This window comes from Rousettus aegyptiacus, unplaced genomic scaffold (genome assembly GCF_014176215.1).
Source record: "Rousettus aegyptiacus isolate mRouAeg1 unplaced genomic scaffold, mRouAeg1.p scaffold_m13_p_4, whole genome shotgun sequence".
NCBI lineage: Eukaryota > Metazoa > Chordata > Mammalia > Chiroptera > Pteropodidae > Rousettus > Rousettus aegyptiacus.
This window is the reverse complement of record NW_023416307.1, coordinates 6,577,985-6,592,301: the sequence shown is the minus strand read 5'-3', so window position 1 is coordinate 6,592,301 and position 14,317 is coordinate 6,577,985. Positions and strand designations below refer to the sequence as shown.

Sequence of the window (14,317 nt, the reverse complement as noted above, 5' to 3'; positions counted from 1 at the left end):
TTCAGCTTCTTTCAGCCACACTTGTCTTTTATTCTAGTCACCACCGTGGTGACCAGTTTTGCCATGGGTCCAACCAACCACACACAGTGGCCACCTGCCAGCTCCTTCTGTCTCCTCTGTTTCCACTGTGTCTTGGGACACAGCAGGTGCCCCTCAGCATCCTCATAAGTGCAACTGGGAAGTGCTGGGTAATTAATGCCTCATGAAATACACACACACACACACACACACACACACGCACGCATATAATTTTTTTTTTTTAACCAATGCGGGATGCAAGGTGATGGATACATTGATGAAAGAAATGTCCAAATATGGAGAATTTTTGTGAGTTTACTTGAGTCAAACTGATGATACGTGCTGGGGAGCAAGATCTGAAATACAAACCCCTGAGAGCAATGATTTTGCAGCTTCTTTTATGCATTTGAGATTAAGGAGGAACTAAGGAAGATTACTTAGAGGTGGGAGGAAGCAACATGGGGATAGGATTGCAGGATAGTTAACAAGATTATGTGATCTCTTGAGGATGGTTATTTCAAAGATGTGTTAACCTAGATGCACAGAAACAATGGACAGGGCTTGCTTAAGGCAAAGATAAGCTTTTTACTAAAAAGTTCTCTGCCTGGGCTGTGACTCCCCACCAAGGCCTGCCCAGCAAGGAATTTTATGTTCGGATCACCCTGTGAGGTTCCTTTTCATAGAATCTCCACCCCCGACTCTGCTTTTTTTTTTTTTTTTTTTTTTTTGTCCACAGATAAGTGCTTCCTCCTTTCATATGGCTTCTCAGGTGGCCCATGGGATCAAGCTACTTAATAATGTACCTTGTGAAGCTCCCCACAGCTTCACTCTCGTTCACTCCTGGGGACCACGGCCCTCGGTAAAGTATGTGCGGATATATATTTTTCTGATGTTCTGCTCTCTGGGGAAATCAGGCTAAGACACATCTTTTATTCTTCTTTCCGAAGTCTAAAATAAATTCTTCTTCCTCTGAGCTAAAACCCAGCCCTTCTCATATTCTGAGAGAGCTTTCTTCTATAATGATAGCCTCACCTCTTCCAGCAAGTAGAATCCTGATAGTTTTAAGAAACGTGTCCTGAGAGCTTAAAAATTTTCCCATCGTTTTGAGTATCTCTATTATATATAACTACCTCTATAAAATGGAGAGAATGTCTGAAAAATCAGAGGGGTGTCTTCAGACCTTCAGATGCTTTTGTAGAGTCCTAAAGTGATTTGTCACAGTACATCACTTTAACGGCAGCGTTATCCACGAGCTAACCTGGAACTACGTTCCTGCCACTTTAGGATCGTTATAGCATGTACAGAGATTGGGAGAGAGCCACGAAGACACGATGCGATACAGATGTTGGGGAGCCGGCTAGGCTTGCTCCCCATGTAAGCGACTCACTCCTGTACACAGCAGACACAATTTCAAATGTGTGCCTTAGCAAATTTAAAAATTCCTGCCTGTCTTAGATCGTGGAGGTTATTGACAAATGTCAAGAATCATGAATATTAATGCCACGAATGCCAAGGATCTGCTACGTGAAATGGTTTATTATGTATGGCTGAATCTGTCCCTGGTAATTTTGACTATTTTTTTTGTCCTCCAAAGTAACATCAAAAAGTCTTCCCTCTTCTTTTTGATAGCCCTTAGCAATACTCTGTGGGCTCATATTAAGCCCTTCTTAATCGCTCAGGCCCCAAGCCCCAACAACATTTCTGATTCTTCCTTCTCCTTTAGTTCATACAGCAAAAAAGTCACCAAGTACTGCAAGTCTTGCTTTGAAGCTTTTCCTGCAGAACTAGTATGTCTCAAGGTAGAAGAATGAAATATTGTAAAAATAATAACTCAAATTAATTTATAGAGCTAATGCAATAGCAACAAAAATCCCCATTGCAATTTTTTAAAGAGTTGATATAAGTATTCTTAAGTTCAATTGAGATAATAAACAAAGACTATTTCAGAAATGAAGATATATTATGATATATTAGCCATATATATTATGAAAACACAGTTACAGTCTTTAAGATAGTGTGGCACTGACTTGGACATGGACAGATAGGTCCATGGAACAATGTAAACGGCCGAGCACTGTAGTTTATTAAATATAAAAATGTGATATATCAAAGAAGGCAATACATATCAATAAAGAGAATAAAGCTTACTCAGCAATGATTCCGGAGTCACTGGCTAGGACTTCGGAGAAAAATCTAAATTTAGATTGTCACTACATACTGAATAAAGTCTTGATGAGATTAACAAATTAAAAAAAATAAATTCCGTCTACAGCCATGCCACCCTGAACAAACCCAATCCCATCTGATCTTGGAAGCTAAGCAGGGTCAGGCCTGGTTAGGACTTGGATAGGAGACCGCATAGGAAGACCAGGTGCTGTAGGTATAAAAAATAAAAAATGAGGATTGTAAAATGACAAAGTCCTTGCAATCTGTGAAGTCAACCAAAGTTTGCCTCTCCTAAAAACAAATAAATAAATAAATAAAAATTCATAGAAAAATACTAATTAAGTAATAATTAAATTTCTGGAATCCTGAAAAACTTTTAAGATAAGAAGCAATTGATGGTGCAGCCACTTTAGAAAAGAGTCTGGCAGTTCTTTGAGAAGTTAAATCCAGATTTGCCACGTGAGCCAGCAGTTTCACTGCTAGGCATATACCCAAGAGAAGTGAAAACACATATTCGGAAAACTGGTACACGAATGCCCAAGCAGCATCCTTCATAACGCCCTCAAAGTGGAGACGACCCATGTCTATCGACTGACGAACAGACAAATAAAATGTGGTATACTTACACAATGGCATATTATTTTGGTGATGAAAAGAAATGAAGTACTGACACATGCTGCAACACGAGTAAACCTCGAAAACATTCTCTCAGTGACAGAAGCCAGTCTGAACAAGCTGCACATGGTGTGATTACATGTACACGAAATATCTAGACTAGGCGAATCCATACAGACAGAAGTAGGTTGGTGGGTGCCTAGGCCCGGCGGCTGCGGTGCGACGGGGAGTGACTGCTGTGGGTGAGCGTTTCTTTTGGGGGCGATGAAAGGTTCTAAACTTGACTGTGGTGGTAGTTGTGCAATTCTGTATATATATTAAAACCATTAAATGTCGCACTTTAAAATGGATGCGTTATATAGTATCTGAGTTATATCTCAATAACACTGTTAAGAAAGAAGTAATTGAGGAAGTCAAAAAGCATCAACTGATTACATTCCAAAACTATAAACTTTATCCCGAATTCTTTCTTAAAGAGATAGGCATATATGGCATTCAAAAGGGCCGAGAGCTCAAAAGAGATAAGAACTAAAATTTTTTGATTGGCTTTCTTTTCTTTTTTTTTTTTACTCTTGTTACCTGTGTTAAAACTCATTAAAATGTTCTGCAATCATTTCACAGTAATTACATCAATACTGTGAATTAATAGTCTTTAAATTTCTCTATAAAGTCTCCACCCCAGTATATCACATAACACGCCCTTTCCAGAAATCAGTTTATCAACTACCCAATGGTGGGCGAGCTCCCAAGATCAGCCTCTTCCCTTCTGAGCGGTGCCCTCTAGAGGTTAATTCTGTGCTGGAAGGTAAAATGATCCCGACTCAAACTTATTGGAAAAGGATCGAAACTTCTGCACAAGGGAGTTTTAAGAGGTGGGGTTTTTTTTTTTTTTTGCTTATGGAAAGAAGCCAGTGAGTCCTCTAAGCGGTAAAGGAGGTTATTTTATAGATAAGCACACGATTCGGAGGGTAGGATTCAGATGGTACTGCCCCAGACCGTTAATTCGGTGCTGGTTCTTCCCGCGGGCCCCCCTTCGTTAAGCAACCCCAAAGCTTCATTTGTGGCGCAGAGATGCCACACTTCCAATGCAAGGCGATCTTCCTCCTCCTCCTCCTGGCACACCAGTTCGACCTGCCTTAGCTTTTCAAAATAGAAATCCTTTCCTTCGCCAGTTTGTCCACGATTTCAATGCATTGACCTGCTGCATTGATTCAGCTGCTTCATCGTTCCTACCGCCTAAGCTAAGGTGCTTTCTTTCCAAGCCACAACCTGTAGTAGTAGTAGTTCTTTGTGTCTAAATGGGCTCCTGAGGATCTGCATTGCTGGCTTATTCAGATCTGTAGCAACACAGGAAGGTGCTCCTGACATGTCTTGGTCTTGTCTAGCAGCTACAGTAGGGTCAGAGTCTTTCCCATCGCTCTTTGCATCAAACATTTCCTTGAACCACTGAACAAATTCAAAAAGACTTCAGACTTTCCATGATTCGTCCACAAGAATTACTTTGTCAGTCTTCATTCTCTTGAAACCTGCTTGTAGCATATACAATTTCTGGATATATTCACTTTCCAGCTTAACTTGTAACTTCTCTTTCTTCAAGGCAATAGAACCAGGAAACAGCATATCTGTAAACGGACAATAAACAGCCGCCATGTACAATCTCTGCATCTTTGTTAAGGCCAACTGCAGAGGCCCGTTTATCCAAACTAGCATCACCTCTTCAAACTGGAAGCAGACTTAGACTTGGAACATGAGACGTATTTCAGAGATGTCACAGAAGTGGGTAGCTGGTCATTTAGAAGGTCTTCGTAGTTCAGGATCTAATCTAATTTTGAAGCATCAGAAACTGAGTTTTTCTGGTGAACTTGGACCTGCTCACGCTCTGAGGAACTGGCTCATGCTTCCCCTGGTCTTAGGAGACTGATGTATAAACCTGGTGGGTGTTTGACTGCCTGGGTGGTGGTGTGTGTGTTGGGGGGTGGGGTACTGCTAATATGGGATAGAGAGAAGGATGGAGAAGGGAATGGACAACTATTAGCTTGTTAACTTCGTGAAAAGAGCTCAGCTTGCAACATATATGCCCAAGAGGGAGGGGACTCTTAGGAGGGATGGAAGAAAAACTGACCCGGGTCTTTAAACAACCAGTGTGATGGAACAGGCGAGAGCCAGTGACTAAGGACTTCGCTGGGCCTAGTTCCTGAAACCGCACCCAGCCCCTGACTTCAGCTAAGCTGGGGATCGGCTGGCTGCCTGCTGAAGGGCAGGTGGCTGGAATCCACCGACAGCTCCACATTATGGTGTGTTTGGGGCCGTCGTGGCTAGGTGGAGGACTATGCGGGTGGACAGAGCAGAGTAGGACTCCATCTAACAGAGGGCTGCTCTAATGTAGAACTCAACGAGGAAGGCTGCTCTAATGTAGAGCTGCCAGGCTTCACTCATGTCCCACATTTCCAGTCAGTCTTGTGCCTCATCTGGCAACTACTCACTTTCTGCTTTTTGCTAAATTTTCCAGACCTGAGCATTTCCTCAGATTATGTTTTAAACTTTTATAACTGAGTGGGCAATTTTCTGTCTACCTTCCCCACAGGCCAATGGATTTTTAGCCTAGTACTCCACCTACTGGCGACACTGATTTCTCAGAGTCAGACCTAAACCCTGCTGTCCAAAAAGTCCCTGCATGGCTTACCTTGACGGACTCGATTAGAAGGATGCTCACACTCGCTTAAGTCCATCATGACTAGAAGTTTCAAACTATTGACAAGAAGTTGATGTCTATGAGCAGCACTATCCATGAAGCAATAAGAGATTAATTTTGTATATGCCAGACACTGACAGGATAAAACCAGAAACGAAAACCAGCCTCTTGTGTTGGTGACGAGGTGTCCATCCAACTAGTCAAGAGACGGTAAGAAAACCCATTTTCACTCCTTATTTAACTTCGTCCTAATTCTGACTGAGTCCTTCTGACATGTAGCCTTCAAATCTGTGATTTGGTCGTCTGTTATAAACCCTTAAAATTTATAGAGGAGGAAATAGCAAGCCCTGGACGTTTCAGATCATTAAACTACTGCTTGTGTGACTTGCCCAAAATAGTATTTTTACACTATTGTGGCAAAACCACAAAATGTTCTATCTGCATGATATGTCATTTGTTTTGGCAGGTGACTCATAATCCTGTACACTGCAGTTTTTCAATGTTTGAAAAACATGAAATAAGCTATGGGATTACAGAACTATTTTTAAAAACTATTTTTAAATCCATGTAAGAGGAGCATAAATAAAATCTTACTGCAAAGTTCGCTGGACCTCCAAGAAGACTGTTATGCTTCTGATTTCTGCGGCATCTTACCAGAAAATGTGCCTCTAAATAGACAGAAAACGCATCATCCTGCACACATTCGTGGCATCAAGGTTGTGATCAACCGATTTTTGTTGGACGCCCATGATGCGCTGCGCATTTTAGAAGGTGGGAATATAGCAGAGAGAAAGAAGATAAACACACACACCCTGGAGCTTATTCTTGATGGGGGCAGTTTGAGGGTAGGAAGGGGGATTTACACAAAGGAAATGACTAAATGAAATAGTTATTAGAATCGTTCAACTCGTTTACATATTTTTTATTTGAGTGGATTGTGAACTCTTAATTTGTCCTTTACTATGTTTTTCTGTTCCCTTTTCATCTTCTTTGCTACCCTCCAATACCGAATATCCTTTTCTTCCCTTAATTACTAAAATTTCTGAACTTAATGTTAGGCATAAATCTGCCAAGTCAAGACTGTCTCTCTTGTAACTACATGCAGCTACTTCTACAACTAATAATTATAATTAGAAAAACATATAGAACTTAACAAATGTCAGGTAGTATTTTAAACACATTGCAATCCTCTCAATAACCTTATGAGGTAGATGCTGTTATCATCCCTACTTCTCAGAGGTGGAAATTAAAGAACTGGGAATAACTTGTCCTATGTTTTATTTCAAAAGCTTTATTGTTTTATTAGGTTGCATCATATGACGTTACCAATATTCATCTTACAAAAAAGACGGTATCATATGTTTCAACCTAACATATTTAACCTACAATTAATCTGGAATTGATTTTCATGTTTGGCATGAGGTAGGGTAAAAGCTTTTTTCTATTCAACTGTTCCAGTGTCAGCTTTCTGTAAATCAGATGACTGTACATATGTGGTTCTCTTTCTGGATTCACTATTCTGTTTTATTGGTTTACTTGTCTTATTCTTGTGCCAATACTATACTTTCTTAGTTACTACAGACTTATAATAGATCTTTCATATATAGGTCTTAGTTTGTTCTTCTTTAAGAGTGCCTTGCTACTCTAAGCTCTTTGCATCTCCATTTAGAATGTCTTGTTCCCCAATTATTGCTTTACATATTTTGATTCTATTTTATGTAATGCCTTCAAATTTAGAATTGTTATGTTTTCTTAGTAAGTTGAATTTTATATCAGAATGTTATTTACCCTCTTAATTGTTATTTTGTCTACAATTAATATAGCTATCCTAGTTTTGTTTTGTTTTGTTTTTGTTTCTATATTTTTCTTGTATATCTTTACTCATTGTTCTACTTTATTATTCTTTTATTCATATGTTTTGAATTTATCTTTTGTCTTATGGCTGAATTTTTAACCCAATATGTTTTGAGGTGAGAATTTGATGCATTAATATCTATATTAGTATTAGCATATTTAGATTTGTTTTTATTGTTTTGCTCCATGATGGATTGTTTTTTTATCCCAATCACATCCTCTATTTTTATTCTAAACTTTCTAAGGTTTGCTTTGCCAAGGCCTGTGAGGCATAACTGATAATGTTCATCATTTATAATTTAGCTGTCATAAATCTTAAGCCTTTACTCTGGATTTTGAATAATCAGTTTATCTCTATTTTGACAGTGATTTCTTGATAGCATATTTCCAAGACAAGTTCATGAAGCCAGAATACCACACCAGGGAGGTTTGCTAACATGAGCTTCTATGTTATCTGATTCCACAGGGCTGGATTAGGCAAAGCTTTTGACAAAAGAATCATAATATGCACATTAAAAAAGAATAAAGCGTCCATGATAATGAAGGAAACAACAAATTGATCATGAACTAAAGGTACCTTTATTGCCTCCTCATTCCCTTTTAGCTCAGGTTTCTGGTAACTTTTCTAGGAAAGTAGTGGCCAATTACGTTTTCTTTAATTCACCGAAGTACATTTAAGGTAGAAAGAAGATGATCAAAACTTTTCCTAGGAAAGTTTAAATGTGATTCAGCTTAAATCTGTAGTTACATCATTAGCTGAAGAAAAGAAAGGGAGGCCATTGCTTTTTCTTGCGCTAGATGGCAACGTTCTTCTGCAAAGCAAACCAGGTTACGGACCGTCTGACCCTCTAGCCGACTTCCGCCAGGGGGTGCTCGAGCACCCCTAGCAGAATTCCTTGCTCAAGAAGCCAAGCTAGAAGTGGTACAAGTGGCGATTTTCCGGCAGAGGAGGCCTGCTGACGGTCCCCTGAGGTTTGTGAGTAAGGTAGAACCGGGAAAGGGTAGAGAATGAGTGAGTGAAAGAGAGGAGAGGTATGCTTGATTACAGTGAACACTTCAGTCAAAATGCACTAGGAAAGTATCTTTGGACCTAACTCTGAATTGGAGAATGGAGCTTACTTTCCTTCTCGTTGTCAGTCCATATTCACAGACTTTCTTCATCCGGTTGTCTTGGAAAAAATCTGAGTAACAGGCAGTGTTGCTTTAGGTCTTAGTCTGACTCAGCAAGGGGTCATTTCACCAGACATCGGGTCTATTTTGTTATATCATTGTGCCTCCTCATTAAATTTTATCCCCAGAACATCTATTTTTTTTTTTTAGTACTGCTGCTTTTCACCGATAAATATTTATGGAGATAATTCTGTAATGAAAAAAATTGTGCTAGCACTTCGGTAGGTTCAAAGAAGTACTTGGTAGGCACTGAAGAAGTACTATTATACTGTCACTTAGTCATTGGGTCATCAAAAATGGCACACCCAGCAACCTATCTATGCAGGGGCTGTATTGTCAAGTTTTTGGAACTCAAAATACATTTTCTAATGAAAATATTTTACATGGTACTAAGTTTTCCAAATTAACTCATATATTACTTTATATTTTATCATCTTCCTTTACCGTTAGAGTAATCTACATTATTATAAAACTATAAATATAAAGAGAAATATTGTAATGTCCCCAAATTCCATTCCCAGAGACAATCATGTTAACATTTTGGTATCAATATTTTTCTCTATGCATTACAAAAAATTGTTGTAATTTTTAATTTATCGGAAACATTTCTCTTTATCAATAAAACTCCAGAGAGAGACTGCCTGATTTGATTTCTGGAACTAACATTGAGTTGGTTTATCTGCAAAGCAGAAGTAACGAGAACCCTTATAACTTGGGATTATTCCTAAACGGGGTAATACAGGCAACGTGCTTCCCACGGTGTCAGGCGTGTAAGAAATGCCCAGTAAAGATTTCCTTTTATGTGGTTACCATCATTATTCCATAAACTTTTCTTCTATTTTAAAATTATTATTAAAAGCTTGGAAAATTGGAAGGAGTGTAATTAAGAACATAAAAATCACATATAATCTCGCTAGGCAGAGATGATCACTATTAATCCTTGTTTTTAATACTAATTTTTTAAAAATCCAAATGAGATTGTGCTATTTTGTTTGTTTTGTTTGCTGCTTTTTGACTTATAATCTCACAAAAATCTACAATTTTATTGGCTGAAAAATACTCTATTGTATGGATGTATTACAATTTACTATTTCCATATCACTGGATGTTTGAGTGCCTTTCACTTTTTGCTATTATAAACAGTGAAGTGATTAATATCCTAGTTATAGAACTTTGTCTGCATTTGGCTTATTGCTCTAGCTAGCATCATGGAAGTGGAATTATTGAATTGATGTATATGAACTGTTTTTAAATTCTTGATATACATTGGCTAAATTGCTCCCCCTGTAGGTACTGACTGGGCAAACTTAGGCAGTCACCAGGCCTGGACACCTTGCCTGCCTCAAGACAGAAAGCTGAAGGCCAAACCAGCTGACCCCTTGAGGCCTCTGCAGCTGTGAGAGTTGGGATGCTGGCAGACCTGGTCACCACTGTCCCCATCCGCATTCTCATGTCATAGGTGAACAATAACTTAACCCTGTACCACCTATTACAGAGATAAGGTTTAAGATTTAAAGAGAAAAGGCCATAGAGCTACTTAAAATGACAGGGAGGTATAAACATGGACGTCAGATTTTTCACCAAGAGCTGGCACTAAGAAGGGGGTGCAAAGGATGAGAAAAGAGGAGGCCACGGGTATGCAAGAGAAACAGGCAGATTCCCCACCAGAGCCTACGGTTGTCAAGGACATAGATGCTAACTCTTGCTGGCCTGTCGCCTGTGATCTTTCAGCCTTTCCAGTCCCAGCTCCGAAGCCAAACTGGGAACGACAGACAAAGCCGAACCACCCCTGTCGGCAGGTGGGTGAAAAGGGCTTCACGCCAAGGTGTCTTAATGAACCTGGCAGGGCCAGGGCGGGCTGAACAGATTGCTCTTCTCTGGGCTCTGATTTCTCCCCAGAGGGTTCCATAGCTCTCTTGTATTTTATTTTTGTCACTAAAATTATGCTCCAATGCTGTCAATATGGTTACAGGCAGCAAACAGTCACAAATAATTACTCACTTCTACTTTTTTCCTTCAGAACCTTAGTAATCAGCCGTGCATTCCCACTATGAACTAAGAAAGTTAACCAACAAAAACCTACGGTACATTTTTTTTTTTTAAATTGTGTCCATACAAAACCATACTTCTTTGCAGAATATTTTTTATTACTCTTATTTTCCATATAATTTGATGGGGAAATTTTTCTGAAGCTCAAGAAATCAATCGTTTCAGTTACTCGAAATATGTCTGAGCCTGTGCAATGGACTTGCTAGGGAGTTAAGATGGATTTACAGAGGGCCGCAGGCCTGTTCCATGCTATCCTTTCATACCCTGTCTTGCTTGCAGTCGAAAATGCAGAGCAATCTGTTTTAAAGTTGTGCCAGTGTGTATTTTCCCCAGGGCAAACTTACTTCTGTACATTGTTCTCCACCACAGTCAACAGATGCTAATCATCCACAGATCAAGATTAAAATGTGTTGTAACATTCCCTTTCAATCAACAATTAATGAAAGAGATTGTTGTTTCAATTTATCTTAAATCATCTCTGGTTATAACAGACATGTTATTTATTTACTTGTTTCTTGCATAAGACTCAAGTAATAACAGACATGGAGAGATAGTGTGATTTAAAAAAACCGAAAAATGAAAACTAATAATATAAATATATATCAAATTAATATGCTATAATTTGATATAATGTCTATTTCCTTTTGTAGTGAAAAGTTACATTTTAATCACATCTATTTGAATATAAGAGGACTAGCAGTTTGACTATAATTTTTTAATAGAGGAAAGTCATGAAATATTAAGTGTTTTTAATATTTTTAAAATATTAAGTGTTGGGCTGGAGTCATTTGCAATGCCATACTCAAATATCATAACTCAAACATAGCCTTTCTACAATTATATTGGATGTTAAGGAATAAAACAAAAATCAATAACAAAGCATATTATATTGAATTCAGGTGAATGATGCAATCATAATGTTGTTACATCTTCTGAGAAAGGAACATAAATTCATAAGGAATTGTATGAGAGTAAAAAAATCTTAATAAACCATACATTTTTAAAAGCAGAACCCTAAAACTGAGGAATAAAATTTCTCTATTTAAATAAGGTGAGAGCATTTCGTTTTTACTTTAAAACTTTTTTTGGTTAATTGTTACTTTGTTAGAGTATTGCAAAGTAATCAGAATGCAAAAAACAAACAAATTGAAACTTGCATTAAACCTATTTATCAACAATTATAGTGCAGTGTGTGTGTGTGTGTGTGTGTGTGTGTGTGTGTGTGTGTCTTTTAAGGTTTAGGAAAAGAAACAGATTTGTTACCTTGAGCAAACAATCTGTTTTCATTGATTAGCCCAAATGGCAAAGAATTTTTAGGCCACATTTCATCTTCAGTGCTTGCCCCAAATAAAGTGGTAAGTAGCAGGATTTGGGCTTATTTTTCACTGATGTGCGATAGAGCTGGAAACACACATTTCAAAAGCAAACTGTCACTTGGCTCAAACAGACAGCTGAATGCTGTTGGGCTCCGTGATCCCTCACCCACCCAATCTCTCTGTGGAGAGTTATAGAGCCTCTCTCTCAGGTGGGTCCAGCAGTCTCCTGACTCTTTCCCCCTGCAGATGCTGCAGGTAAATGTCACCGATCCAAGATCCAGATCCATCATCTCCCATGCTTCAGATTCAGACCTGAGCTCATCCTGTTTTGCCATCAACTACCCACGCAGTTGTAACTCCCTGAACCCCAGTGTCAGTCTGTAAACCAGGGCTGAGTAATACGGCCATCTCGTCTGGAGCGGCTGGAGGGTTCCCTGGGATAACACAAAGCTTGGTACATACCTAGTAGATGCAAATAGAACACCATTTTATATGGACCTCGAGGCTTCAAGTGGGTTAAACCTGGCTCCCGTGACCTCAGTAAGCCAGAGGACCTCTCTGAGCCTCAGTGTTTTTATCTATAAAATGAGTCCATAAGTCTCAATCAAAACGGGGACCACGAAAGTGCTTTGTAAATGTTAAAACATTAGATTAATGTTACAAACTTCCTTTTAGCACGCATTTTTCTGATGTTGGCCTGGTGAGCAAGAAAATACTATATTCCCACAAATGAAGAAACTGAGGCTCAAGAACATAAAAGTGAAGCCATATAGCTGGGATGCAACCCAAATATACTTATGATGCTGCCCTCAAATCTTCTACTCAAATACTAGTACTCAAATGTCATACTTTTAACACCATACCAAATGTTTTGCTATAGTACCAATAGTCACATTTCATAATATAATGCCACACTCAAGTATTATACTAAAGTACCACTACTCAAATATTATAATTATCACACCACATTCAAATATACCATTACGCTAATACTCACATATTGTAATTATAATACTGTCTTGAGAGCTTTCTAGTAGTTGTCTCTTTGTTTTGTGATTTGTCATTTATTTTCAAGTTCTGTCTCTGTCAACAGCGTCTCCTGCCACCCAGACTGAAGTTCCTTATGGACAGGGGCAGCTGAGTGCAGGGGCCGGGCACCCGGTGCTGTAGGTGGTCCCATTCCTCATGCCTGTGTTCTACTGTCATTGACCTAAGGGGACAATTTTAGCCACCTCTCTGAAGACTTCCTTGCTCACTCCTGGGCTGCATGGCCTCCCCATTTCCTAATCTCCCAGGGTGCTTAGAGGCGACACCACTGGATTTTCACATTTGTTCAGTGCTCTAGGATGGTCTTCTGTTATTAATTCTGTGGGCTCATTGTTTTCTATGAGTGTAGGAACCATGTTTTAAAAAGAGCTTAATAACACCTAATAGAGACTTGCGAACGAGTCCGTTAGGTGCAGCAGCCCAGGCCTCAGTTCCCCACAGGTAAAATGTCAGCCCCTGAAACTGTCTTTTGTGTTCTTCACAAGGTAACATCTCCACTACAGAAAAGGACCAAAGACACAGGGTTGGCACCAGATGTAGAGAAACCACCATGGACGGACGCATTTCAGGGAAATTGATGAAACCTGGATTGTTGGCTTTTTAGAGCTCACTGACTACAGAATCCTGCAAACACTTTTTATACGTTAAGTGATGTTTTGAAGCTCAAATTGGTTTCTCTATGTGATATAGTCTTTTCCTCCCCACCTTGGCGAATATGCATTCTTTTTAAAAGGGTCTTAATATTGTATAAGAGCTAATTGACAAATGATTCCCGCACAAGAGGAATTGTTTTCTGTAAGGGAACACATGCAAAATGTTCAGACTTCACTAGTAGTCAAAACAATTCAAATGGCTGCAAATTATATAACTGGCCAACATGCCTTAAAGTGAAGATCTGCTGTCCCAGTGAGGCCGTGGCAAAATGCTACATCCAGACGCATCCAGTTATGATGGAAATTGGTTCAACCCTTTTGAAAGTCAGGTAGTTATTTGGATCTAAGATCTAACATCATAAAAATGTTCATGTTTTTTTGATCCAGTAATCACACATCTTGGAATTTCTCCTCTGCAAAGAATTCAAAAGAAGTCGAACATAACGTGTTCGAAAATGCTCACCGGAATCTTTATTTTTAGTCTTGAACATTTAGAAACAAGCTAATAATAACTACGACTTGTATGGGTGATGTAGTTCAGAAATGCCTTTCACATACGTCATCTCCTTAGATTTTACAGTGGCTCTGGAAAGTGGGTCCTGTCGTTACCCACACTTTATAGATTAAGAGATTCACGTTCAGGATGGTGAAGCAACACTGAGCACAGGCAGACGCGGCTGAGGTTTTCAGATTCGAAAGCCGGGACCTCCTCGCCTGTAGGATGACATCCCTTTCTA

General features: G+C 39.1%; 2 pseudogenes; one reads left to right on the top strand and one right to left on the bottom strand.

Annotated features, from left to right (window-relative positions):
- The first annotated feature begins 2,282 nt into the window (after positions 1-2,282).
- Positions 2,283-2,401, top strand: LOC118602426 (annotated as a pseudogene).
- Positions 2,402-3,774: 1,373 nt separating this feature from the next.
- On the bottom strand, positions 3,775-4,545 carry LOC118601606 (annotated as a pseudogene).
- Between the last annotated feature and the right edge of the window lie 9,772 nt (positions 4,546-14,317).